Raw genomic sequence first — 25,862 nt, forward strand, 5'->3', positions numbered from 1 at the left:
CATACAATGCTGTACCCCAGACGTACATTCTCAGAAATTTCTTCCTCAAATTAAGGCCGATATTTGATATTAGTAGATTTCTCTTAACAAGGGATTCCCAGTTTCCAATGCTAGTCTACTTTTTATGCCCTCCTTGCTCCGTCCGTCACTGGTTATTTTGCTGCCTAGGCAATATAATCCTCTAACTTCATCTACTTCTTCACCATCAATCCTGATGTTGTTTCTTACTGTTCTCATTTCTGCTACTTCTCATTACTTTCGTCTTTCTTCGCTTTATTCCTAGTTCCTATTTAGTACTCAATATACTGTTCATTCTGTTTAGCAGATCATGTAATTCTTCTTCACTTTCAATCAGGACAGAAATCTCATCAGCGAATCCCTGTCTTACACCCTCTTTAATCCGGGCATTTTGTTCTTGGTCGTCCACTCTTATGATGCCCTCTTGGTTCTTGAACATATTGTATATTACCAATCTCTCCTTATAGTGTACCCCTATTTTTTTCAGAATTTCAAAGACATTGTCGAATGCTTTTTCTAAGTCGACAAATCCGATGAAAGTGTCTTGATTTTTCTTTAGTCTTGCTTCCATTATCAACCACAAAGTCAGAATCGCCTCTCTAGTGCCTTTGCCTTTCCTAAAACCAAACTGATCGTCATCTAACACATCCTAAATTTTCTTGTCCATTCTTCTGTATATTATTCTTGTCATCAACTTGGATGCACGAGCTGTAAAGCTGATTGTGCGATAATTCTCGCACTTGTCAGCTCTTGCATTCTTCGGAATTGTGTGGATGATGTTTTTCCGAATGTCAGCTGGTATGTCCCCAGACTCATACAAGGGTTGCCCCGAACGTAATGCACTGCATTTTTTTTATCAGCCAAAAACAATGCTACGAATGCGAAATATTACGTATGTATTATTTGAAGTCTCCTGAGTGAGTGCGCGAAGTTTCCGTCACTTCCGACAGACAGCGTAGCTGCTGGACAGTTTCAAAAAGGTGTTTGTAGGTAATGTACGTTACAAGCAACGTGCCGTCATTGAATTTCTCACTGCAGAGAAGGAAACTGTGCAAAAAGTATGTAGCATCTGATGTCGACAGAACAACAGTTAGTAGCTGGGTACAGAGTGTGAGGTCATCAGAAAGCGTTTCGGCGGAGTTCACGATTTGCAGCGGTCGGGGAGGCCATCCACGGCTTTGACACCTAACTTGTTGCAGCAAGCACTTGTTGTCATTCGAGAGGAGATGCATTACGACTAGGCAGTTGGCGCTGCATCTGTCAATCAGCAAAGGAAGTTCACACAGCGAAGCACTGGCTCCGCCAGCAGGACAAGGATTGGTACCGACAGGGCATACACGCCCTTGTTTCGCGCTGGAGAAAAGCCATAGAACAGGATGGAGATTACATAAAAAAGATGTGTAGATAAAACACCATTCTTTCGTGTGTCTAATTCTCATTATGTCAATAAAGAATTGTTGAAGAAAAAAATGTGGTGCATTACTTTCTGGGCAACCCTCGTACATTCTACACACTAACGTGAATAGTCGTTTTGTTGCCACTTCCCCTAATGATTTTAGAAATTCCCCTGGAATGTTACTGATCCCTCCTGCCTTACTTGATCTTAAGTCCTCCAAGGCTCTCTTAAATTCTGATTCTAATAGTGTATCTCCTACCTCCTCTAAATCGACTCCTGTTTCTTCTTCTATCACATGAGACAAATCTTCTCCCTCATAGAGGCCTTCAATGTACTCTTTCCACCTATCTGCTCTCTCCTCTGCATTTAAAAACGGAATTCCGGTTGCTGTCTTAACGTTACCACCCTCGCTTTTAATTTCCCCGAAGGTTAATTTGACTTTCCTATATGCTGAGTCAGTCCTTCCCACTATGATTTCTTTTTCGATTTCTTCACATTTTTCGTGCAGCCGCTTCGTCTTAGGTTCCCTGCACTTCCTATTTATTTGATTCCTCAGCGACTCGTATTTCTGTGTTCCTGAATTTCCCTGAACATTTTCGGACTTCCTTCTTTCATTTATCACCTACAGTCTTTCTTCGGTTACCCATGGTTTCTTTGCAGTTACCCTCTTTGTATCTATGTTTTTCTTCCCAGATTCTGTAACTGCTCTTTTGAGAGATGTCCATTACTCTTCACCTGTACTGCCTACTGCAATGTATCTACAGCCTTAGAAAACTTCTAGTGTATCTCGTCAGTCCTTAGTACTTCCGTATCCCACTTCTTTGTATACTGATTCTTCCTGGTTAATCTCTTAAACTACAGTTTACTCTTCATCACTACCACGTTGTGATTTATGTGTGCTCCTGGGTACACCTTACAATCCAGAATCTGATTTCGGAATCTCTGCCTGAACATTACGTAATCTGACTGAATTCTTCCCGTATTACCCCGCCTTTTCCAAGTACACTTCTTCCTCTTGTGATTCTTGAACAGAGTAGTGGCTATTACTAGCTGAAATCTATTACAGAACTCAATTAGTCTTTCTCCTCTCTCATTCCTTGTCCCCAGCTCATATCCTCCTGTAACCTTTTCTTCTACTCCTTCTCCTATAATCGCATTCCAGTCCCCCGTGACTATTAGATTTCATCTCCATTTTCGTATTGTATTACCCTTTCAAGACCCTCGTATACTTTCTATATGTCTTCCATCTTCAGCTCGCGATGTCAGCATGTGTACCTGAACTATCGTTGTCGTTGTTGGTTTGCTGTCGATTCCGATAAGAATAACTCTATCACGGAACTGTTCACGGTAACACACTCTCTGTCCTATCTTCCTATTCATAACGAATCCTACTCCCGTTATATCAGTTTCCGCTGCTGTTGCTATAATCCCATACTCATCTGACCAGGAATCCTTGTCTTCTTTCCATTTCACTTCGCTGATACCTACTAAGATTGAGCCTTTGCATTTCCATTTTCAGATTTCCTAGCTTCCCTGCTACATTCAAGCTCCTGACATTCCACGCCCCGACTCTTAGAACGTTATCCTTTCTTTGATTATTCAATCTTTTCCTCATGGTCACGTCCCCTCCCACAGATCCGAATGGGGCACTGTTCCGAAATCTTTTGCCAATGGAGAGATCATCACGACACTTTTTCAATTACAGGCCACATGTCCTGTACAGACACGTTATGTGTCTTTAATACAGTGGTTTCCATTGCCTTCTGCATCCTCATGACCTTGATCATTGCTGATTCTTTCACCTTGGGGGGCAGTTTCCCAACCCAGGGGAAAGAGAGAGCCCTGGACCTCTGTCCGCTCCTCCGCCCTCTTTGAAAGATCGTTGGCAGAGTGAGGGTGACTTCTTATGTTGGAAGTCTTCCGCCGCCAGTGCTGATTATTAATCAAAATTTAAGCGCTGGCAGGTTTCGAACCCGGGACCGAGGACGTTTTGATTATGAATCAAAGACGTTACCCCTTTTCTTTCGTTATTGTTCGTTGCATTTGTTCGGGGCGGACGTCCCATGACACCCGTTCAAATTTATCGTCCATCAATTGACTCAGTTTTTTGTATTACAGAGGGCAGCTACCACTCTGACCGAACAAGCTGAGCAGCCGTGCCGGCGACCCCTAGACCACAGGTCACATTCTGCATACCAACGTGTCACTTCCTCTAATGATTTTTAGAAGTTTCAGTGGAATGTTATCCATCCCTTTTGCCTTATTTGATAGTAAGTAACCCAAAACTCTTTTAAATTGTAATACTGAGCCTCCTATCTCATCCCGCTGGACTCGTGTTTCTTCTTCGATCACGTAATCAGACAAGTCCTCCACATCGTAGAGGGCTTCAATGTTCGTTTTCGACATATCTGCTTCCTCTTCTGAATTTAACAGCGGAATTCCCATTTCACTCTTAATGTTACCGCCATTGCTTTTAATTTCTCCAAAGGCTGTTTTGACTTTTCTGAACGCTGAGTCAGTGCGTCCGACAATTATTTCTTTCTCTATTTCTTCACATTTTTCATGTAGCTATTTCGTATTAGCTTCCCTGTATTATAACTTACCTGTACGTTGTGTGGTTCTTTAGGAGACACAGGAGCGAGGAACAGATGTTGTTCAAGAACAGAAGATACAGATATTAATGTATTTTACATCTAATATCAAATAGTAAAAATAATACTTAATTTTGTTGCTGTAGTTGCAGTGTCAGCTGCTAACAGTAGATCTGAATGTAGAAATATATACAGATATAAATTACACTCCTGGAAATGGAAAAAAGAACACATTGACAGCGGTGTGTCAGACCCACCATACTTGCTCCGGATACTGCGAGAGGGCTGTACAAGCAATGATCACACGCACGGCACAGCGGACACACCAGGAACCGCGGTGTTGGCCGTCGAATGGCGCTAGCTGCGCAGCATTTGTGCACCGCCGCCGTCAGTGTCAGCCAGTTTGCCGTGGCATACGGAGCTCCATCGCAGTCTTTAACACTGGTAGCATGCCGCGACAGCGTGGACGTGAACCGTATGTGCAGTTGACGGACTTTGAGCGAGGGCGTATAGTGGGCATGCGGGAGGCCGGGTGGACGTACCGCCGAATTGCTCAACACGTGGGGCGTGAGGTCTCCACAGTACATCGATGTTGTCGCCAGTGGTCGGCGGAAGGTGCACGTGCCCGTCGACCTGGGAACGGACCGCAGCGACGCACGGATGCACGCCAAGACCGTTGGATCCTACGCAGTGCCGTGGGGGACCGCACCGCCACTTCCCAGCAAATTTGGGACACTGTTGCTCCTGGGGTATCGGCGAGGACCATTCGCAACCGTCTCCATGAAGCTGGGCTACGGTCCCGCACACCGTTAGGCCGTCTTCCGCTCACGCCCCAACATCGTGCAGCCCGCCTCCAGTGGTGTCGCGACAGGCGTGAATGGAGGGACGAATGGAGACGTGTCGTCTTCAGCGATGAGAGTCGCTTCTGCCTTGGTGCCAATGATGGTCGTATGCGTGTTTGGCGCCGTGCAGGTGAGCGCCACAATCAGGACTGCATACGACCGAGGCACACAGGGCCAACACCCGGCATCATGGTGTGGGGAGCGATCTCCTACACTGGCCGTACACCACTGGTGATCGTCGAGGGACACTGAATAGTGCACGGTACATCCAAACCGTCATCGAACCCATCGTTCTACCATTCCTAGACCGTCAAGGGAACTTGCTGTTCCAACAGGACAATGCACGTCCGCATGTATCCCGTGCCACCCAACGTGCTCTAGAAGGTGTAAGTCAACTACCCTGGCCAGCAAGATCTCCGGATCTGTCCCCCATTGAGCATGTTTGGGACTGGATGAAGCGTCGTCTCACGCGGTCTGCACGTCCAGCACGAACGCTGGTCCAACTGAGGCGCCAGGTGGAAATGGCATGGCAAGCCGTTCCACAGGACTACATCCAACATCTCTACGATCGTCTCCATGGGAGAATAGCAGCCTGCATTGCTGCGAAAGGTGGATATACACTGTACTAGTGCCGACATTGTGCATGCTCTGTTGCCTGTGTCTATGTGCCTGTGGTTCTGTCAGTGTGATCATGTGATGTATCTGACCCCAGGAATGTGCCAATAAAGTTTCCCCTTCCTGGGACAATGAATTCACGGTGTTCTTATTTCAATTTCCAGGAGTGTATATTCAGCCTTTGCATTTCTCTTTTCAGATTTTCTAGCTTCCGTACGACGTTAAAACTTCTAATATTCCAAGCCCCGATTCGTAGAACGTTACGCTTTCATTGGTTACACAATGTTTTTCTCATGGTCACGCCCTCTTTGGCAGTCTCCTCCCGGAAATCCGAATGGGAGAGCAGTTTGGAATCTTTTGCCAGTGGAAATACCATCAAGGCAGTTTTCATATTACAGGCCTCATGTCCTGAGGATGCACATCATATGTCTTTAATTCATTGGTTTCCATAGCCTTTCACATCCTCAGGCCGTTGATCATTGCTGAGTCTTCCACCTTTTAAGGGCAGTTTCGCATCGTCTTTAACAAGACAGTTGGCTGCACAGGGGTGTCTTCTTATGCCGAAAGTATTTGCCCGCCATTGCTGATGATTTGTATTATAAATTTTAGGCAGTGGCGAGGTACGAATCCGTGACCCAGGACGTTGTGATTGGTAGTCAAAGACGCCTTGACCGCGAGTGCATATAATGTTTTTCAGGTTTAAATGGAAGCAGTTTGCGCTAAAACAGCATAAATTGGCGTACAACAAACGCACATTACACACAACACACCGTTAAACGGACAAGGTATGAATCCGTGACCCAGGACGTTGTGATTGGTAGTCAAAGACGCCTTGACCGCGAGTGCATATAATGTTTATCATGGTTTAAATGGAAGCAGTTTGCGCTGAAACAGCATAAATTGGCATACAACAAACGCACATTACACACAACACACCGTTAAACGTACGACATTCGGCCATGCATTAAACAATGGTTAATACCATTACATTGCTTAGCACTTTCTAGGCCTGGAGATGAAAGATGTATGTATGATCTAAGACACAAAGGAATTACAGACATTGGCTGCGAACGGAGGTTGAGTGAAATCAATGGGGAAAGTTGAAAATTTGTGCCGGACCGGGATTCGAAACCGGGTCTCCTGCTTACTAGACACGTGCTCCTACCATATTTTTTTTAACTTCATTTTGTTCGTTTTTTTCGTTCGTTGTATCTGTTCGGGGCGGACGTCGAAAGACATCTGTTTCAGTTTGTTATTGATCCATTAACTCAGTTTTTTTTTTATTACAGAGGGCAGCTAGCCCTCTGACCGAACACGCTGAGTACCATTGAGCCATCTGGACACAGTGGTGGTGAGACCGCCAATGATTTCTTCAGTGCAGCTGCAGAACAGGCTCGAACTCTTACGGGAAACGTCGAAATGCCGAGAGTAATGAGGATAATGGGCAAGGAGCACTACATTAGTAGTGTGTGGAAAAGTTGTCAATTTGAGTCTGACGGGAGGGGTACTACGGTTCAAATGGTTCAAATGGCTCTGATCACTATGGGACTTAACATCTGATGTCATCAGTCTCCTAGCACTTAGAACTACTTAAACCTAACTAACCTAAGGACATCACACACATCCATGCCCGAGGCAGGATTCGAACCTGCGACCGTAGAGGTGGCGCGGTTCCAGACGGAAGCGCCTAGAACCGCTCGGCCACATCGGCCGGCACTGACAGCGGTCCTGAAATGTCTGCGTCAGGTGTTCGCGCACATTGTGACGAAAGTGTGCTGGTGCGCGATCATGCATGAACCATATTTGTATTCGTTGCTGCAGTGGCACAGCCTCCAGCAAGGTAGACAATATACGAGGGCGGTTCAGAAAGTAACCCCCGATCGGTCACAGTGCGGGTTGTGGGGGGAGTAACGACGCCATCTGTGCGTTCACGCACTCAACAGGTCAGTCGGCATCAAGCCGTGGTCGAGTGAACGTCGTACCTGCGCTAGTTTAGTTTTTGTGGCAGTTTGAAATGTGTGCTGCAATAGAAAACCCCGCCAAATGTGAAGTGCGTGCTGTCATAAGGTTTTTTACAGCCAAAGGGATATTCTGCAGCAGCTATTCATCGTGAGCTTTGTGCCGTGTACGGACCAAGAGTTATGAGTGAAGGAGTTGTCCGTGAATGGGTACGTTTATTTAAAAGTGGACGAGAAAACGTTCATGATGAAGAGAGGAGTGGTAGACCATCATTGGTGACTGACGAACTCGTTCAGACAGTTGATGCAAAAGTTCGTGAAAATCGACGTTTCTCAATGTCGGAGTTGTCTACTGGTTTTCCACAGATTTCTAAGACTCTCTTGTACGAGATAGTGACAGCAAGATTGGGTTACCGTAAGTTCTGTGCACGATGGGTGCCCAAAATTCTTACCGACCACCACAAAACTCAAAGAATGGCCTCTGCATTAGACTTTCTGTCACGTTATGAGGACGAAGGAGAACCATTGTTAAACAGAATCGTGACCGGTGACGAAACCTGGATTAAGTACGTGAACCCTGAGACAAAAGAACAATCAAAGATGTGGGCACATTCAAATTCGCCTACCAAACCAAGAAAAGCCTCGCAAGATTTTTCTGCCAGAAAACTGATGGCAACGGTGTTTTGGAATGCCAAAGGGGTGTTGTTGGTTGAATTCATGGAACGTGGTACGACCATTAATCAAGACGTGTACTGTGAAACAATAAAAAAGTTACGACGGGCTATACAGAACAAACGCCGTGGTATGCTGACTTCCGGTATCGTTTTTTTGCACGATAACGCTCGTCCTCACTCTGCTCGCAGAACAACGGCCCTTCTTGAGTCCTTCAAGTGGGACGTTATCAACCATCCACCTTACAGCCCAGACCTGGCGCTAAGTGATTATCACCTCTTCATGCATTTGAAGAAATGGCTCGGGTCACAGCGGTTTGATGACGACGAAGAGCTCAAAGATGCGGTCACAGGCTGGCTCCAGGCACAAGCGGGTGATTTTTATGCAGAAGGAGTTTCAAAGCTTGTGAAGAGATACGATAAGTGCCTCAATCGCTATGGAGACTATGTAGAAAAATAGTGCAAAGATGTAGTTGTAAGATGTATATATTAAAATATTTTTATTTAACTTGGTCTATTTTTTTAAATCAACTGGAGGTTACTTTCTGAACGGCCCTCGTATTAATTAGGAAGTCCAGATAATGCGCCCCAGTTGTCCATTGTGGTAGCGCATGTGGCCATATTAATCTATCGCCAAGTACGCCTGATCCTCCGTTGATTGAGAATCGGTGTTGATGCCCTCTTTCCTGAATTGCTTGAGGATTTACATCTGGCCATACATGCTGGTTATGGAAATTCACAACACCATCTCTTGTAAACCATTCCTCATCAGTAAATAAACTCTTGGATGTGAACAGTGGACCAGCGACACACTTCTACAACAGCTATTGACAGAACCGCCGTCTGCCATGATGATCCTGTGGGGTGGGCTTAAGGCCAGAAGGCGCTGTAGATAATATGGGTACAGCAGTACTCCCCCCCCCCCTCCCCCCCAGATAAGAGAGTGAAACACGACTTCTGTTGCTGCTAATCGTCGCTCACTGGTCCCATGGGTTTTCTCGACCGAACGTAGCACACGCTCCTCCACGTCATGCGTACGGACTGTGTCGGGACTTCCACTGCCAGTCTTCCGAGATGCAAGGATACCTGCGTCCTTCAAACGCTGGAAAAGTCTGTCGAACAGCTTATCAGAGGGCACTCTGCACTGTGGATATTTTTCAGCGTAGAGGACACGGGATCACAGGCTACGTCCATCTGATAAACCGTTGCAGAATATCATATCTGCCATTCACTTGTGGAGTAGTAGGCTTCCATTGCTAAAAAGTGGTGGAAGGTACAAAATGTAAATGTACTACACCATTTGTACATACAAACAGCGCAGCGATCGTTCGACACTCGTGTAATCGTGTAATCATACAATCGAGTAATCATACAATTACTCGTTAGTAAATCCGAGTTTGGAAGAAGTTAAATACCATGGTACGTACCCAAAAAATGGCTCTGAGCACTATGGGACTCAACTTCTGAGGCCATAAGTCCCCTAGAACTTAGAACTTCTTAAACCTAACTAACCTAAGGACATCACAGACATCCATGCCCGAGGCAGGATTCGAACCTGCGACCGTAACGGTCGCGCAGTTCCAGACTGTAGCGCCTAGAACCGCTCGGCCGGTTCGTACCCAAGGTTGACAGTTCAGTACAATAAGGTACACAAACACGACGAAAACTAACGTAGCCTACAACAAGAATTCGAACCACTCAACTGACTGCAGACCACTTAACGGTAGGTAGAGTACTGTGAGTAAGACATCGTAACACCCTGCCGACCGACACATTCGACGACGCGCCAATGCAACGACCGTGCTAATATCCGCAACCACGCGTCGCGCAGCCCTTCCCATAAACACGTGTTTATCTCGGAAAATATGCAATTCCGGGCCCATGTATATTACACACTTTTTTGAACACCCTTTATATGTATATGATCTGTCAGCTAGCTGCAAGACAAAGCAATAAAAATTAAGCGCTAATCCTCACCGATGGAAAGAGAATATGTGGTTGCCTGGGAACTAGGTGGCCACATTACTGTCGTGTGTGTCGCGTTAATTAGTATCGTGGCTCATCACAGTCTAAGCACATTGCCGTGTAAAACATTAGTACTTAGTTGCAAAAGCACTGTTCCATTGTTTTTAATTAACTTATTTGTGCATCTATTTTCCTTGCCAAAATTAAGGCCTCTAGCCCCTTATATGTAACCAGACCTGCTTAGCGAGTTACTGCATCACCATCTATACACCACCTTATGTTGCATGGAAGAGAGTCCTTTGTACTCTGCTGTCACTTCCTCCTTTGCTATTCCAGTCGCAAATGGTCTGCGGGAACGAGATTGTTGCTAGCCTCCGTATGAGCTCCAATCTCTCTATTCTTGCCTTCAGTATTTCTGTGAGATATACGTACGACGTAGCAAAATACTGATTGACTTTCTAGGAAAGTGATTTCTCGGAATCTTAACAATACATCACACCGTGATGCACAACGCCTCTCTTGCAGCCTCTTTTGCGTTACTTGGTTGAACATCTTCGTGACGCTTTCGCGCTTACTTAACGGACCTGTGGCGAAACACGCTGCCACTCTTTAGACCTTCTGTATTTCATCTATTTTCTGGGTGTACTCAGCTTCGTGATGCCAATTGATGAGATACTCGACAAAATAGTAACGGCTCCGGTCAAAGAAAACCATCATAACGACCGGGAGAGCGGTGTGTTGACCACATGCCCCTCCTATCCGCATGCTCAACTGAGGATGACACGGCGGTCGGATGGTCCCGATGGGCCGCTTGTGGCCTGAAGGCGGAGTGCTATTTCATCTATCAGTCCTATTCGGTGGAGGTCTCAGACTAAGAAGCAGCACCCAGGTACTGGTAGAATGAGGCTTTTGTAAGCTACCCCTTTCGAGCGTGGACTACAGAGTCTGGGGATACATCAAATCAATCTTAGTGTGCGAATCTCCAACTGCGGAAGTCGCACGAACCGTGCGTGGCAAGGCGCCGAAGACCGCGCTGCTACCCCACGCAGCCGCATATTTTATGGATGGGATTGCTTCCAGCGATCTTTCGAAAATCGTGTAATCATGCAATAATTGGTGTTTCTGCTTTCTTATGCACAATATGTTGCAATTTTTATAATAAGTGTCAACTGCCAATTCCTGCACCAAACGTCGATCCTCTGCACGTCTTCTTGCATTTTGCTACCATTTTCTAACGTTGCGACTCTTCTCAATACAATAGCACCAACCATGAAAGCCTCATGGAAGTTCCCATATTATACACTGGTTCACTTACGTACAATATTCGGAAACTCCCGTTACAAACTTCTAGGACTCGTAGAAGGGAATGAGTAGTTAATATTTTGAATTTGAACCCAAGTCCGGAAACGCACCGTTTCCGTGCTACAACCATTTGAAAATATTTTGATAAGTAATTGCTCAGGCGTTTTATAGTGCCACTCATTAGTAGCCACAGACATTACTCCTGCGTTCTTGACAGGTTCTCTTCAACGTGATGCACTACGGTCTCTTCCAGTTCGGGTGTGCGGTGTCTCCTTAGAGGACCACAGTCACTCCTGCTGATGGTGAAGGTACCCTTTCTCGAAGCCGTTGCGTAATTATGGTGAAAGGGGTATGCGACAGAGTCGGATATTGTGGAGAACGATCTTGATAAATGCGACGAGAGCTCTTTCAAATACGGTGAGCTTGCCGTTCAGAAGGATCATGACGGTATATTCTGCAAACACGTAATCAGCAGTGTTGCTGTAACACTCAGACACGTGAATGACGCTCGAAACAGGTCAGAGAGGTAAGATACACATCAAATGACAACAGCCAATCCATCGTAACTACCCACCACCGTGACTACCCTGTTGCATACGTACCTAGCAAACATGTTTTCAAACGGCTGATGCACAGAAACGGTACGTTTCAGGACATGGGTTCCTGTTAAAAATATTGTGTATTCACTCCCCTCTGCTTGACCCAGTTTGTAACGGGAATTTCCGAACGTCATGTATATTGTGAAAAGTATTTGTCCTATAACGCTCCCTTCGGGTTCACCCTAAGTTACTTTTACGTATGGTGCTTTCTCTCCCTTGAGAATGTTCGCCGCTCGTGGTCTCGCGGTAGCGTTCTCGCTTCCCGAGGACGGGGTCCCGGGTTCGATTCCCGGCGGGGTCAGGGATTTTCACCTGCCTCGAGATGACTGGGTGTTTGTGTTGTCCTCATCATTTCATCATCATCCAGGAAAGTGGCGAAATTGGACTGAGCAAAGGTTGGGACATTGTACGGGCGCTGATAACCACACAGTTAAGCGCCCCACAAACCAAACATCATCATCATCCCTTGAGAATAATATGTTGTACCCCCTTTGCTAGAAACTCTTCAATCCAATCACACAGTTGGTCTGATATTTCGTGCACTCGTATTTTGTTTATTGGGTGGAAGTGCAGAACTTTGTCGAACGTGTTCCGGAAGTCAAAGGTTCAAATGGCTCTGAGCACTATGGGACTTAATATCTGAGGTCATCAGTCCCCTAGAACTTAGAACTACTTAAACCTAACTAACCCAAGGAGATCACACACATCCATGCCCGATGCAGGATTCGAACCTGCGACCGTAGCGGTCGCGCGGTTTCAGACTGAAGCGCCTAGAATCGCTCGGCCACACCGACCGGCCCGGAAGTCAAAGAACCGGATGCCAAGCTGTGTGCTGGTATCTACTGCTTCCAGGATTTCACACGATCGTTGTTTTCGGAAACAATATTGATTCCTATGGAACAGATCATCGGTCTCCAGAGATGTCATAATGTGTCATAATACGCAGGCATAAAACATTTTCCGAAATTCTACAACAGCACGACGTCAGAGATACAGGCCATTTATACGTTTGTACGCATGTTCGACGGCCATTCTTGAAATTGGAAACGGGCTGCACGGTTTTCCAGTTACTTAAAACCCTTCATTTCTCCAGCGACGGCTGCTACAAGAGGCTTAGCTTTCTTCGCCATCTCCATGTATACTCATACAGGTGTCCTATCAGGCCCACTCACCTTTCCTTTGTTAAGTGATTTCTTTCACCAACTGCGACATAATCACGTACACAAACAGTGATTTCTGTTGATTTTTCTATATCCTAGTCACTTACTTCGATATCTGTCATTTTGACATTAGCACGACGAGTCTCTTCTTATGTGTGTTGTTTATCGCCCAAGTTTCACTTCGATTTTTTATCTATAACTGCGTTTTTCACATCTTATTTATGTCGTATTCTGCACCTTGACTATTTAATCACATTCGTGACATAACATTTCAAGTTACCGCTGTTCTTGTAGAATATATCTTGTTTTGTGGAAACCAATCTAAAAGATGTCAAGTCATGGGATACCTCCCTATATCGTGTCTGACCTTTTGTTCGGCGTAGCGCAGCAGCTCGACGTGGCATGGTCTGAACAAGTCGTTTGAAGTCCCCTGCAGCAATATTGAGCCTTGCTGCCTCTAGAGCCAGCCGTCCATAACTGCGAAGGTGTTGCCGATGTAGGGTTTTGTGTACGCACTGACCTCTCGATTATGTCCCATAAATGTTCGATGGGATCCATGTCGGGCGATCTCGATAGACATTTCATTCGCTCAAATTGTCCAGAATTTTATTTAAGCCATTCGCGAATAACTGTGATCCAGTGACATGGTGCATTGTTACCCATAAAAATTCCATCGTTATTTGAGAAGTCCATGGATGGTTGCAAACGGTCTCCAAGTAGCTGAACGTGACCGTTTCCAGTCAACAATGCGTTCAGTTGGACAATTCCGTTCCATTCCACGTAAACACAGTGCACACCATCATGGAGCCACCACCAACATACACTTTGCCTTCTGGACAACTTGGGTCCATGGCTTCGTGGGGTCTGCATCACACTCGAACCCTACCATCAATCAACTGAAACTGTGACTCATCTGAACAGGCCACGGATTTCCAGTCGTCTAGAGTCCAACCGATATGATAGCGAGCCCAGGAGAGATGCTGCAGGTGATTTCATGCCGTAAGTAAGCAAAGGACTTGCGTCGATCGTCTGCTGCAGTAGCCCATTAACGCCGAATTTCGCAGCACTGTACTAATGGATATGTTCATCGTAATTGCCAAATTGATTTCTGAGGCTATTTCACTCAGTGTTGCTTGTTTATTAGTACTGACAACTCTACGAAAACGCCGCTGCTCTCGGTCGTTATGTGAAGGCTGTCGGCCAATGCGTTGTCCGTGGTGAGAGGTAATGTCCGAAATTTGGTATTCGCGGCACACTCTCACACTCCGCGTTCAAAGTCTGTTATTCCCCGTCGTGCGGTCATAATCACGTGGGAAACCTTTTCGTGTGAATCACCTGAATACAAATGATAGTTCCTCCAGTGCACTGCCCTTTTATACGGTGTGTACAGGATACTACCGCCATCTGTATATCATCTGTATAAGTGCTTATCGCTAACACCTCAGTGTAACTACATCTTTGACATTTGGTGAAAATATATCTTTGTACTGACTCAGTAACTTCCTAAGCGCCAAGACAGTGACTGAGGGGAGACGTCTTTATCGGCGATAAGCGTTCAGCAGAAAGCGATAAGATTATGAGAAAGGAGGTGATCGTGCAAGGCTTATTTACTTCAGACGGCCACGCTGGTGCCTGTCATCTGGATGGGAAAGTGTGTCAAGAGAGCAGACGCGAGTGGATTCTTAGCACCTGTATTAGCAGGGCTGACTGCGTCCGTCGTACGAAGCCGCCGTAGTTTATCTACGTAAAGTAAGTTATCGTCTGATTCACCTCCAGATTATGTGCTACTACATATAGTTTTCGGACCACGCATCCGACGTAAAATGCAGTTGTGTATCTGTTGCTTTTATGACTGTAATGCATTTGTAGTGCGAGAAATGATTCAGAATAAGCCGCAAAGATGTGATACTCTTCATTGCATGTAGAACGTACAAATGATTACCAGTGTGGTTCTTACAGTTACTATCGGGCAATTTTCACAAACTGCTATACAGCATTTTTTGAAAAAGTAATCCGCCATATAAATTTGCATTATTATTATTATTATTATAACTAGGCTAACACGTGTCTTTACGTTGTAACTGTCAAAGCCTTGCCTTTGACAAACTGCCTTAAAAGATATGACTTAATAACGGTCTGAGAACTTGTAGCATTGTACTTTATAATGGCATAAAAGCCGGAATCCGGATAGTACGAAAGATAAGGATAATAATACACAGTCAAATGGCGGTTTACTCTTTTAAAAAGTATTGTATGACTGCGGCTCAACGGCATTGAAAAGTTTTTGCTGTACAGCAGTTTTTATTTTTGATAAAAGTGACATCATCCAAAACGTTTCGGAGATTCTCTGCGGCATCTTGCTTCGCCGCAAGTACCAAGTTCAAATATACGCGTTGAAAGAAAATTTCAACGTGAACAGTGTTTGTACACCCTCCATACGTATTTTCAACAGCATATGAATTCTATATGAAACAAGGAAGGGCCGCATTATGCTACGAGCCATATGTGAAATCAGTGCGTGTTATAGGAATATTTCGTAACTATTGTAATTCTACAAGGGTCTGGCTCCTAGCTACGTGAAATTGAAGCTTCCATACGATTCTACACTTTCTATATCCACATCTACATCCACACGATTATTCTGCACTTCACAATTAAGTGCCTGGCAGAGGTTCATCGAAACACCTTCATGCTATTTCCTTATCGTTTCACTCTCGGCGCACGGGAAAAACGAGCACTTAAATCTTTCTGTGCGAGCCCGATTTCTCTTATTGTATAACAATGATCATTTTCCTCTATGTGGGTGGGCATCTACAAAATATTTTCAGATTTGGGGGAAGAAAATCTGAGACCGAAATTCCGTGAAAAGATCTCGCCACAGTAAAAAACGTCTTTGTTTTAATGATTGCCACCCAACCCACGTAACATATCCGTTACATTCTTCCCTATTTCGCGAAAATACAAAACGACTTGCCCTTCTCTGAAGTTTGTCGATGCCCTTCGCCAGTTCCATCTCATGTGTATCGCACTTCGCACTGCAATACTCCAGAAGAGGGCGGACAAGCGTGACGTAAGCAGTCTACTTAGTGTAAGCCGTCTATTTAGTAGAATTGTTGCATTTTCTGAGTGTTCTGCCGATGAATCGGTCTTTGGTTTGATCTATCCACAACATTATCTATGTGGTCGTTTCAATTTAGGTTATTTGTAGTTGTAATCCCTAAGCACTTAGTTGAATTTACAGCCTTCAGGTTCGTGTGATTAAAATTTCGTATTCGAAATTTAGCGGATTTGTTTTAGTACTCATGTGAATAACTTCACACTTTTCTTTATTCAGGGTCAATGCCACTTTTCACACCATACAGATATCTTATCTAAATCATTTTGCAAGTCGTTTTCATCATCTGATGACTTTACAAGACTGTAAATGACAGCATCATCTGCAAACAATGTAAGACGGCTACTCAGATTGTCTCCTATGTCGTTAATATAGATCAGGAACAATAGAGGGCCTATAACACTTCCTGGCGGAACGCCGGATATTACGTCTGTCTTACTCGATGACTTTCCGTCAATTACTACGAACTGTGACCTTTCTGGCAGGAACTCACGAATCCAGTCGCACAACTGAGGCGACACTCTGCAGGCACGTTATTTGATTAGAGTTCACTTCTGGAAATCTAAAAGTATGGAATTAATCTGACATTCCCTGTCGGTAGTACGAATTACTTCTTGAAAATAAAGAGCTAGTTGAGTTTCACAAGAACGATAGTTTCTGAATTTTTGCTGACTGTCCCTTGGACTTCAAAACCTTAACACTTCTTGTGGCATTAAAAAATGTATTATTAATAATAATGTCATATATCTGAAAATGGACATAAACAAACGATAATGGTATAAATACATTTATTCCTGAAGTAGTAGTAGAAGAAAAATGATTGGAGTATTATGTACCAGTGGAAACAGTCATAAAAGTTCACAAGCGTGAGCAAAGTTGCACGTCAATGCACAGTGTTGCGTGAGTGTCTATACTCTGCTTACCACTGCGGAGCGCACGGCTGAAAATACGTCCTATTGCACTGCTTATTAGAGTTTCTTTGCGTTTCATTCACGCATGGAACACGGAAGGAATGACTACTTAAACGCCTCTGTTCGCCTTGTAATTAATCTGATTCTATTCTCGCCATGCCAACGGAAGCGATACGCAGGGAATTGTACACTCCTGGAAATGGAAAAAAGAACACATTGACACCGGTGTGTCAGACCCACCACACTTGCTCCGGACACTGCGAGAGGGCTGTACAAGCAATGATCACACGCACGGCACAGCGGACACACCAGGAACCGCGGTGTTGGCCGTCGAATGGCGCTAGCTGCGCAGCATTTGTGCACCGCCGCCGTCAGTGTCAGCCAGTTTGCCGTGGCATACGGAGCTCCATCGCAGTCTTTAACACGGGTAGCATGCCGCGACAGCGTGGACATGAACCGTATGTGCAGTTGACGGACTTTGAGCGAGGGCGTATAGTGGGCATGCGGGAGGCCGGGTGGACGTACCGCCGAATTGCTCAACACGTGGGGCGTGAGGTCACCACAGTACATCGATGTTGTCGCCAGTGGTCGGCGGAAGGTGCACGTGCCCATCGACCTGGGACCGGACCGCAGCGACGCACGGATGCACGCCAAGACCGTAGGATCCTACGCAGTGCCGTAGGGGACCGCACCGCCACTTCCCAGCAAATTAGGGACACTGTTGCTCCTGGGGTATCGGCGAGGACCATTCGCAACCGTCTCCATGAAGCTGGGCTACGGTCCCGCACACCGTTAGGCCGTCTTCCGCTCACGTCCCAACATCGTGCAGCCCGCCTCCAGTGGTGTCGCGACAGGCGTGAATGGAGGGACGAATGGAGACGTGTCGTCTTCAGCGATGAGAGTCGCTTCTGCCTTGGTGCCAATGATGGTCGTATGCGTGTTTGGCGCCGTGCAGGTGAGCGCCACAATCAGGACTGCATACGACCGAGGCACACAGGGCCAACACCCGGCATCATGGTGTGGGGAGCGATCTCCTACACTGGCCGTACACCACTGGTGATCGTCGCGGGGACACTGAATAGTGCACGGTACATCCAAACCGTCATCGAACCCATCGTTCTACCATTACTAGACCGGCAAGGGAACTTGCTGTTCCAACAGGACAATGCACGTCCGCATGTATCCCGTGCCACCCAACGTGCTCTAGAAGGTGTAAGTCAACTACCCTGGCCAGCAAGATCTCCGGATCTGTTCCCCATTGAGCATGTTTGGGACTGGATGAAGCGTCGTCTCACGCGGTCTGCACGTCCAGCACGAACGCTGGTCCAACTGAGGGCCAGGTGGAAATGGCATGGCAAGCCGTTCCACAGGACTACATCCAGCATCTCTACGATCGTCTCCATGGGAGAATAGCAGCCTGCATTGCTGCGAAAGGTGGATATACACTGTACTAGTGCCGACATTGTGCATGCTCTGTTGCCTGTGTCTATGTGCCTGTGGTTCTGTCAGTGTGGTCATGTGATGTATCTGACCCCAGGAATGTGTCAATAAAGTTTCCCCTTCCTGGGACAATGAATTCACGGTGTTCTTATTTCAATTTCCAGGAGTGTAGTATATTCCAAAATATTTTGCGTATGTCTCCAAGCGTCTGCCAGTTCAAGGTTTATCAGCAGAATCTGCTTGATGCACTCACACGCGTCGAACAAAACTTATGACCATTCGTGGTGCCCTTCTTTGGATTGGTACAGTATCTTCTGCTAGTTGTATTTACGAGGGCGTTCAATATGTAATGCAACTCATTTTTTTAAAAAAAGTAGTTCGGGTTTATTCAGTTTTCCCACACATCACTTTATGCTCCAGTCTTTCGACTAAATAATCTATTTTTCAACAAAATCTACGTTCAGTGCGACGGCATACGCCACTTTTCTGGGAGGGCGTGTATGCCCTCACGGTACCACTTTACTGGTCGACGTCGGACCCAACGCCTTGCTGCACCAGTAACCTCCCAATCATCCACGTACTGCTTCCCGCGGAGTCATTCCTTCATTAGGACAAACAGATGGAAGTCGGAAGATGCGAGATCTGGGCTGTAGAACAGTCCAATGAAGCTTTGTGAGTTCGTGCCGCTGGACGAGTGTATCAGCACTACCAACAGAGACGTCCAGTTGAGCAGCGATGTGTTCGATTGCGATGTGTCGATCACCTCGAATGAGAGCGTCAGAGCGTTCCAACGTTGCGGCACTCATAGCTGTATGCGGCCGGTCGGCAGGTTTGTACGACCTTGTTGCGGTTATGACAGACCCCTCGCCCCACGACTCACCGTGCTTTTGTAGAACGTAGACATTCTGCAAGCGCCTATGAATATCTGTGATGCTCTGGTTTTTCATCAAAAGAAACTGAATGATAGCTCTCTACTCGGAACGCACCTGTGTTACAGACGACATTTTGATGGCTGCCGCCACCTATCGCACAACGTCATGAAACTATAGGGACTCATGCGGGAATATTCCACAATGTCCCACAACCAAATATCGCATTTTTTTCAACCGAAATTTGCGGAGAAAAAAAATGTTGCATTAATTAATTAACCCCCTCGTAGTACGGATAAGACACACTAGTGCAACATTCTAGGATAGGTCGCACGAGTGTTTTGTAAGTAGTCTCCTTTGTACACTGAATGCATTTTTCTAATACAAACAGTTCAGTTCTGACAGTTTCACGACCTCCACTTTCTCATTAGCGTGAATAAGGCTTTCGAATAGCTCCCCACGATCCTTAAATTGTCTCAGTCCTTTGGAAATGAGCTCGTTGCTGACGTATACACACTACGTCCTCTTATTATGCCGCTCCTGCATCACGCAAAATATGACACAAGACAGTGGTTCGCCTCATGGCAATGGCTTGCAACAGATAGTTTTCATTTTCAGCAACTTAGTACCTTACGCATCGAGAAACAATACTATGTCCTTTGATTGATATCATGCCATCCTCCATATTTTCCTCCCTTGACCTAGTGAAATGGAGCAGAGCAGTGCTGAAGGGGCTGCTGGGTTGATTCCCGTCCGGACAATCTCATTTACGGTTTCCTTAATTTTGCTAAAACACTTGAGGAGACTGTCAGGGAAGATCCTATGAAAAAAGTCACAGCCGATTTTCTTACAAATCCGTGTCAGATCCGAGTTTGTGGCCCATGTCTAATTATATATACACATGAATACCTGAAATATATTGAATGTTGTGCAAAAGAATGACAATGAAAATTTGTGCCAGACCGGCACACGAACCCGGATTTCCCGGTTTAGGCGAACGGTCGCCTTAACCGCTCTGGACTATCCGTGCCCGACTCAAGGTCACATCCAAACTTCCAGATGTCGTCGTTCCTGCGCGACAACCTGTACTCGCACGCATATCATGTAATTCCCCTACAGGGGAGGACATTCTAATTGAAATGCCCGGTATCGGTGCGTAAATGTAATATTGCAGTGCCCATGTTGTTAAGGAGAAAGATGTAAAGTTCCTTCGAACACACATGTTACTATATCGTTTGTTGTTAGAAGAAATATTCAAGGCCTGTGCTTCTTAAATGGCTACTATGATGAGTTCACAGGTATCAAGAGCAATTTCTGAAGGAAACAACAGTTACACTTTTGTCCTTTAGAAAGTGTTTTCTCTTTGTCTTTCCTGTTTGTACCCTTTTTCGTAAATTTTCCTCTGCTCGGTCTATTAGATAAAGAAAGGAATACACGGAGAAACGCATGATATGAATCGAAGGACATAATGTATTCATCGATAAGTGATGTACTGACTTGCTAAAAATTTAAGCTGTCTGTTGCAGGCCATTGCCATGATGTGAACCACAGTCTTGTGTAATATTGCCGCTGTCTAAAGGAACATTGCACCATTCTCCTTAACCACACAGGCATTGCAATATCATATTTATCCGCCGATACCGGGCTAAGACTTTCAATTAAAATGCCCTCCCTTGTACGGGAATTATAATGTGTGTACGAGTACAGGTTGTACCGCAGTAACGACCACATCTGGATGTTTGGATCTGGCCGTGAGTCGCGCACGGACAGTCAAAGCGCTTAAAACAACCGCTCGTGCAAAGCAGAAAATTCGGTTTCGAGTCCCAATCCGGAACAAATTTTCATCTACATCTACATGATTGCTCTGCTATTCACAATAAAGTGCGTGGCAGAGGGTTCAATGAACCACCTTCAAGCTGTCTCTCTACCGTTCCACTCTTGAACGGCACGCGGGAAAAGCGTGCACTTAATTTTTTCTGTGCGAACCCTGATTTCTCTTATTTTATCGTGATGATCATTTCTCCCTATGTAGGTGGGTGCCAACAGAATGTTTTCGCAATCGGAGGAGAAAACAGGTGATTGAAATTTCATGAGAAGATCAACGCCTTTGTTTTAATAATTGCCATTCCAATCCACATATCATGTCTGTGGCACTACCTGATGGCCGGCCGGAGTCTGGAACCGCGTGACCGCTACGGTCGCAGGTTCGAATCCTGCCTCGGGCATGGATGTGTGTGATGTCCTTAGGTTAGTTAGGTTTAAGTAGTTCTAAGTTCTAGGGGACTGATGACCACAGCAGTTAAGTCCCATAGTGCTCAGAGCCATTTGAACCATTTTCGAACCTGATGCGGATCCAACACCGCACAGCAATACTCCAGAATAGGGTGGACAAGCGGGTTAAAAGCTGTCTCTTTAGTAGACCAGTTGCACCTTCTAATGTTCTGCCAATGAATCTCAGTCTTTGGTTTGCTCTACCCACAACATTATCTATATGATCGTTCAAATTTTGGTTATTTGTTTTTGTAATCCCTAAGTATTTAGTTGCACTTACAGCCTTCAGGTTTGTGTGACTTATCGCGTAATCGAAATTTAGCGGATTTCTTTTAGCACTCATGGGAATAACTTCACACTTTTCTTTATTCAATTGCCACTTTTCGCACCACAGAGATATCTCATCTAAATCATATTGCAATTCGTTTTGGTCATGTGACGACTTTACAAGACAGTAAATGACAGCATCATCTGCAAACAATCTAAGAGAGCTACTCAGATTGTCTCCCACGTCGTTAATATAGATCAGGAACAATATAGGGCCTATAGCACTACCTTGGGGAACGCCGGATATTACGTTTGTTTTACTCGATGACTTTCCGTCTATTACTTCGAACTGTGACCTTTCTGACAGTAAATCACGAATACAGTCACACAACTGACAAGGGAACCTCCCCATCGGACCCCCCTCAGATTTAGTTATAAGTTGGCACAGTGGATAGGCCTTGAAAAACTGAACACAGATCAATCGAGAAAACGGGAAGAAGTTGTGTGGAACTATGAAAAAATAAGCAAAATATACAAACTGAGTAGTCCATGTTTAAGACAGGCAACATTAAGGACTATGTGAGCCCAGCAGTGCCGTGGTCTCGTGGTAAGCGTGAGCAGCTGCGGAACGAGAGGTCCTTGGTTCAAGTCTTCCCTCGAGTGAAAAAGTTCACTTTTTTTTTAAGTTATGATCTGTCCGTTCGTTCATTGAGGTCTCTGTTCACTGTAATAAGTTTAGTGTCTGTGTTTTGCGACCGCACAGCGAAACCGTGCGATTAGTAGACGAAAGGACGTGCCTCTCCAATAGGAACCGAAAACATTTGATCGCAGGGTCAAAGGGCAACCGATTCCTCCACAGGAAAACACGTCTGATATATTCTATACGACACTGGTTACGGCATGTGCGTCACATGACAGGAATATGTTGTCGACCCACCTAACTTGTACACTTGGCGAATCGGTAAAAAGATTCTTCTACCTTGCCCAATACTACGGCGCAGTTACCTCGCATCGGACGGACGGACAGATAGATAATAATTGTCTGAAAATAAAAAATTAAACTTTTCACTCGAGGGAAGACTTGAACCAAGGACCTCTTGTTTCACAGACCACGGCGCTCCTGAGAGCACAGTATCCTTCATGTTGCTTATCTTGCGCATGGACTACTAAGTTTGTATATTTTGCTTATTTTTTTCATAGTTCCACACAACTTCTTCCTGTTTTCTCGATTGATCTGTGTTCAGTTTTTCAAGGCCTATCCACTGTGCCAACTTATATCTAAATCTGAGGGGGGTGCGATGGGGAGGCTCCCTTGTGAGGCGATATTCCTTAGGCACGCAGTTTGCTTAGAAGACGCTTGTGAGGAACGATGGCGAAAGCCTTCTAGATATCTAAAAATATGGAATCAATTTTGCGTCCGCTGTCGATAGCACTCATTACTTCATGAGCATAAAGAGCTAGTTGTGTTTCACAAGAGCGATATTTTCTGAATCCGTGCTGACTATGTGTCAATAAATCGTTTTCTTCGAGGTACTTCATTACGTTCGAACACAGTATATGATCCAAAACCCTACTGCAAATCGACGTTAGTGATATGGGCCTATAATTCAGCGGATTACTCGTATTTCTCTTTTTGGGTATTGGTGTGACTTGAACAATTTTCCAGTCTTTAGATACGGATCTTTCTGTGAGCGAGCGCTTGTATGTAACTGCTAAACGTGGAGCTATTGTATCAGCGTACTCTGAAAGGAACCTGACTGGTTTACAGTCTGGACCGGAGGCCTTGCCTTTATTAAGTGATTTAGGCTGCTTCGTTACACCGAAGATACCTACTTCTATGTTTCTCATCTTGGCTGTTGTTCTTGGCTGGAATTCAGGAATATTTACTTCGTCTTCTTTGGTGAAGGAGTTTCGGGAAACCGTGTTTGATAACTCTGCTTTAGTGGCACTGTCGTCAGTGAATTCACCGTTGTTATCGCGCAGTGAAGGTATTGATTGCGTTTTACCACTCGTGTATTTTATGTATGACCAGAATCTCTTTGGGTTTTCTGCCAGATTTCGAGATAGAGTTTCGTTGTGGAAATTATTGAAAGCATCTCGCATTGAACTACGCACTATAATTCGAACTTCTGCAAAACTTTTCCAATCTTGGGGATTTTGCGTTCTTTTAAATTTGACATGCTTTTTTCGTTGCTTCTGCAACAGCGATTTCATTGTCGTCATTACATTATATAGCTGATGGTTGTTCGTATTCGCAACTTTGAATACATTTCATGTCCCTCATAACGCCTGAAACCGCCGCGGTGCGTGCTCCTTCGCATATGCATGCATGTCCGTGAGAGCGTGGCATTGTTCTTCGTAACGACACAGGCGCTTCACTATTATATCGTGTCTAATTTTATCGTCAATATCAGATGCTTAACGTGTTGATCTTTCTTGCCCTATATTTCTACCACATAGAAGTTCATCCATGTAAGTACTCCATTTTCTTCGCTGGAAGGGTTGTTTTGAAGGGACACGGCAGATTTCCTTCCCCACCCTTCCCAAATACGAGCTTGTGCTCCGTCCTTAATGACCACGATGTCGACGGGACGTTAAACCCAAATCTCCCTTCTTTCTTCGATTTCCTTCTACAGCATCATGTTTCAAATCCTACCAGTGCATCCTAAATTACTCTCACTCTCTCCATATTCCACGTCTTTGTAATGCTTTGTTCGCGGCGTACAGTTTCAGAAGTGTGCAGTAGATTGGATTGCAGGTTGGGTGCATTATGGGATGGGGATCAACTTTCTTCACTTGCGACATTCTGCTTCAAGTATTTTCCATCTCGAGTAATGTTAACAGCATATTCTTACACATCCAAGGGAAAGATCTTCTTAATCATTACATTCTATAAAACAAAGCCGATTAGTTTTCTGTGCGCATTTGGAAGAAAGTTCGCAGTCTGCGGTTTGATGCCGGAATTTCTTAAACGATTAACGCCTCAGCCTCAGTACACTTTTACCATTATTTATTCGCATAATTGGTTACAAAAGTAGTCGCTCATTATGAAGTGTCATATGCGAAAAACAGTTCATACGCAAAAAAGCGCTCCAGTCCAGCGCAAATGTGGACGAAACGATGGAAAAAACAAGAGAGATGGTGCAGCGATCAGACCCACACAGGTCATTTTATTTGAAAGAAGAGTGAAATTACCCGTCCGGCAATTCAGTTCAGGTTTTCCGTAATTAGTTTGCTCAAGGCATGTGGAACTATGGCTTTTTCGAAATGGACACGATCCACAATGGGACCACGGGCTCCGTGCCCATCGAAGGGATGTTAAAAGCAAACGTTCTTCCCTTTATCGCCACAAATATTTAATAGTTACGCGGACTGTTATAGAATGTCAGACGTCAGCAACCGTTTCCTAAAGGTTGTTTCCATGTAATAATATGGATGACAACAGAAAGAGAAATACGTTTACAGAACCAGCAGAGGTTACAAGCAGAGGTTAGAAGCAGTGTAATTGAGTGATTCCATACGGGAATTTTGTAGTGTTCTAGGAGAGAGGTATCTGTTGAGAGGCCAGACAAACTTGTGGTTCCTGAAGAGGTGCAGCAGCCTTTTCAGTAATTTCAGGAGCAACAGTCTGGATGATTGACTGATCTGGCCTTGTAACACTAACCAAAACGGCCTTGCTGTGCAGTTACTGCAAACGGCTGAAAGCAAGGGGAAACTACAGCCGTAATTTTTCCCGAGGACATGCAACTTTACTGTATGGTTACATGATGATGACGCCCTTTTGGGTAAAATATTCCGGAGATAAAATAGTCCCCCATTCGGATCTCCGGGCGGGAGTTACCCAGGAGGACGTCGTTATCAGCAGAAAAAAA

The 25,862-nt window shown here is 45.1% G+C and overlaps 1 protein-coding gene across 1 annotated transcript in view; it reads left to right on the top strand.

Annotated features, from left to right (window-relative positions):
- Positions 1-14,740: 14,740 nt before the first annotated feature.
- Positions 14,741-25,862, top strand: part of LOC126145244 (uncharacterized) — a 102,974-nt gene continuing 91,852 nt past the window's right edge. The window contains exon 1 of the mRNA XM_049915544.1: positions 14,741-14,866. The gene's annotated coding sequence lies outside the window, so the exon portion shown is untranslated. The remainder of the gene's footprint in view (positions 14,867-25,862) is intronic.

The sequence above is a fragment of the Schistocerca cancellata genome, chromosome 2 (assembly GCF_023864275.1).
Source record: "Schistocerca cancellata isolate TAMUIC-IGC-003103 chromosome 2, iqSchCanc2.1, whole genome shotgun sequence".
NCBI lineage: Eukaryota > Metazoa > Arthropoda > Insecta > Orthoptera > Acrididae > Schistocerca > Schistocerca cancellata.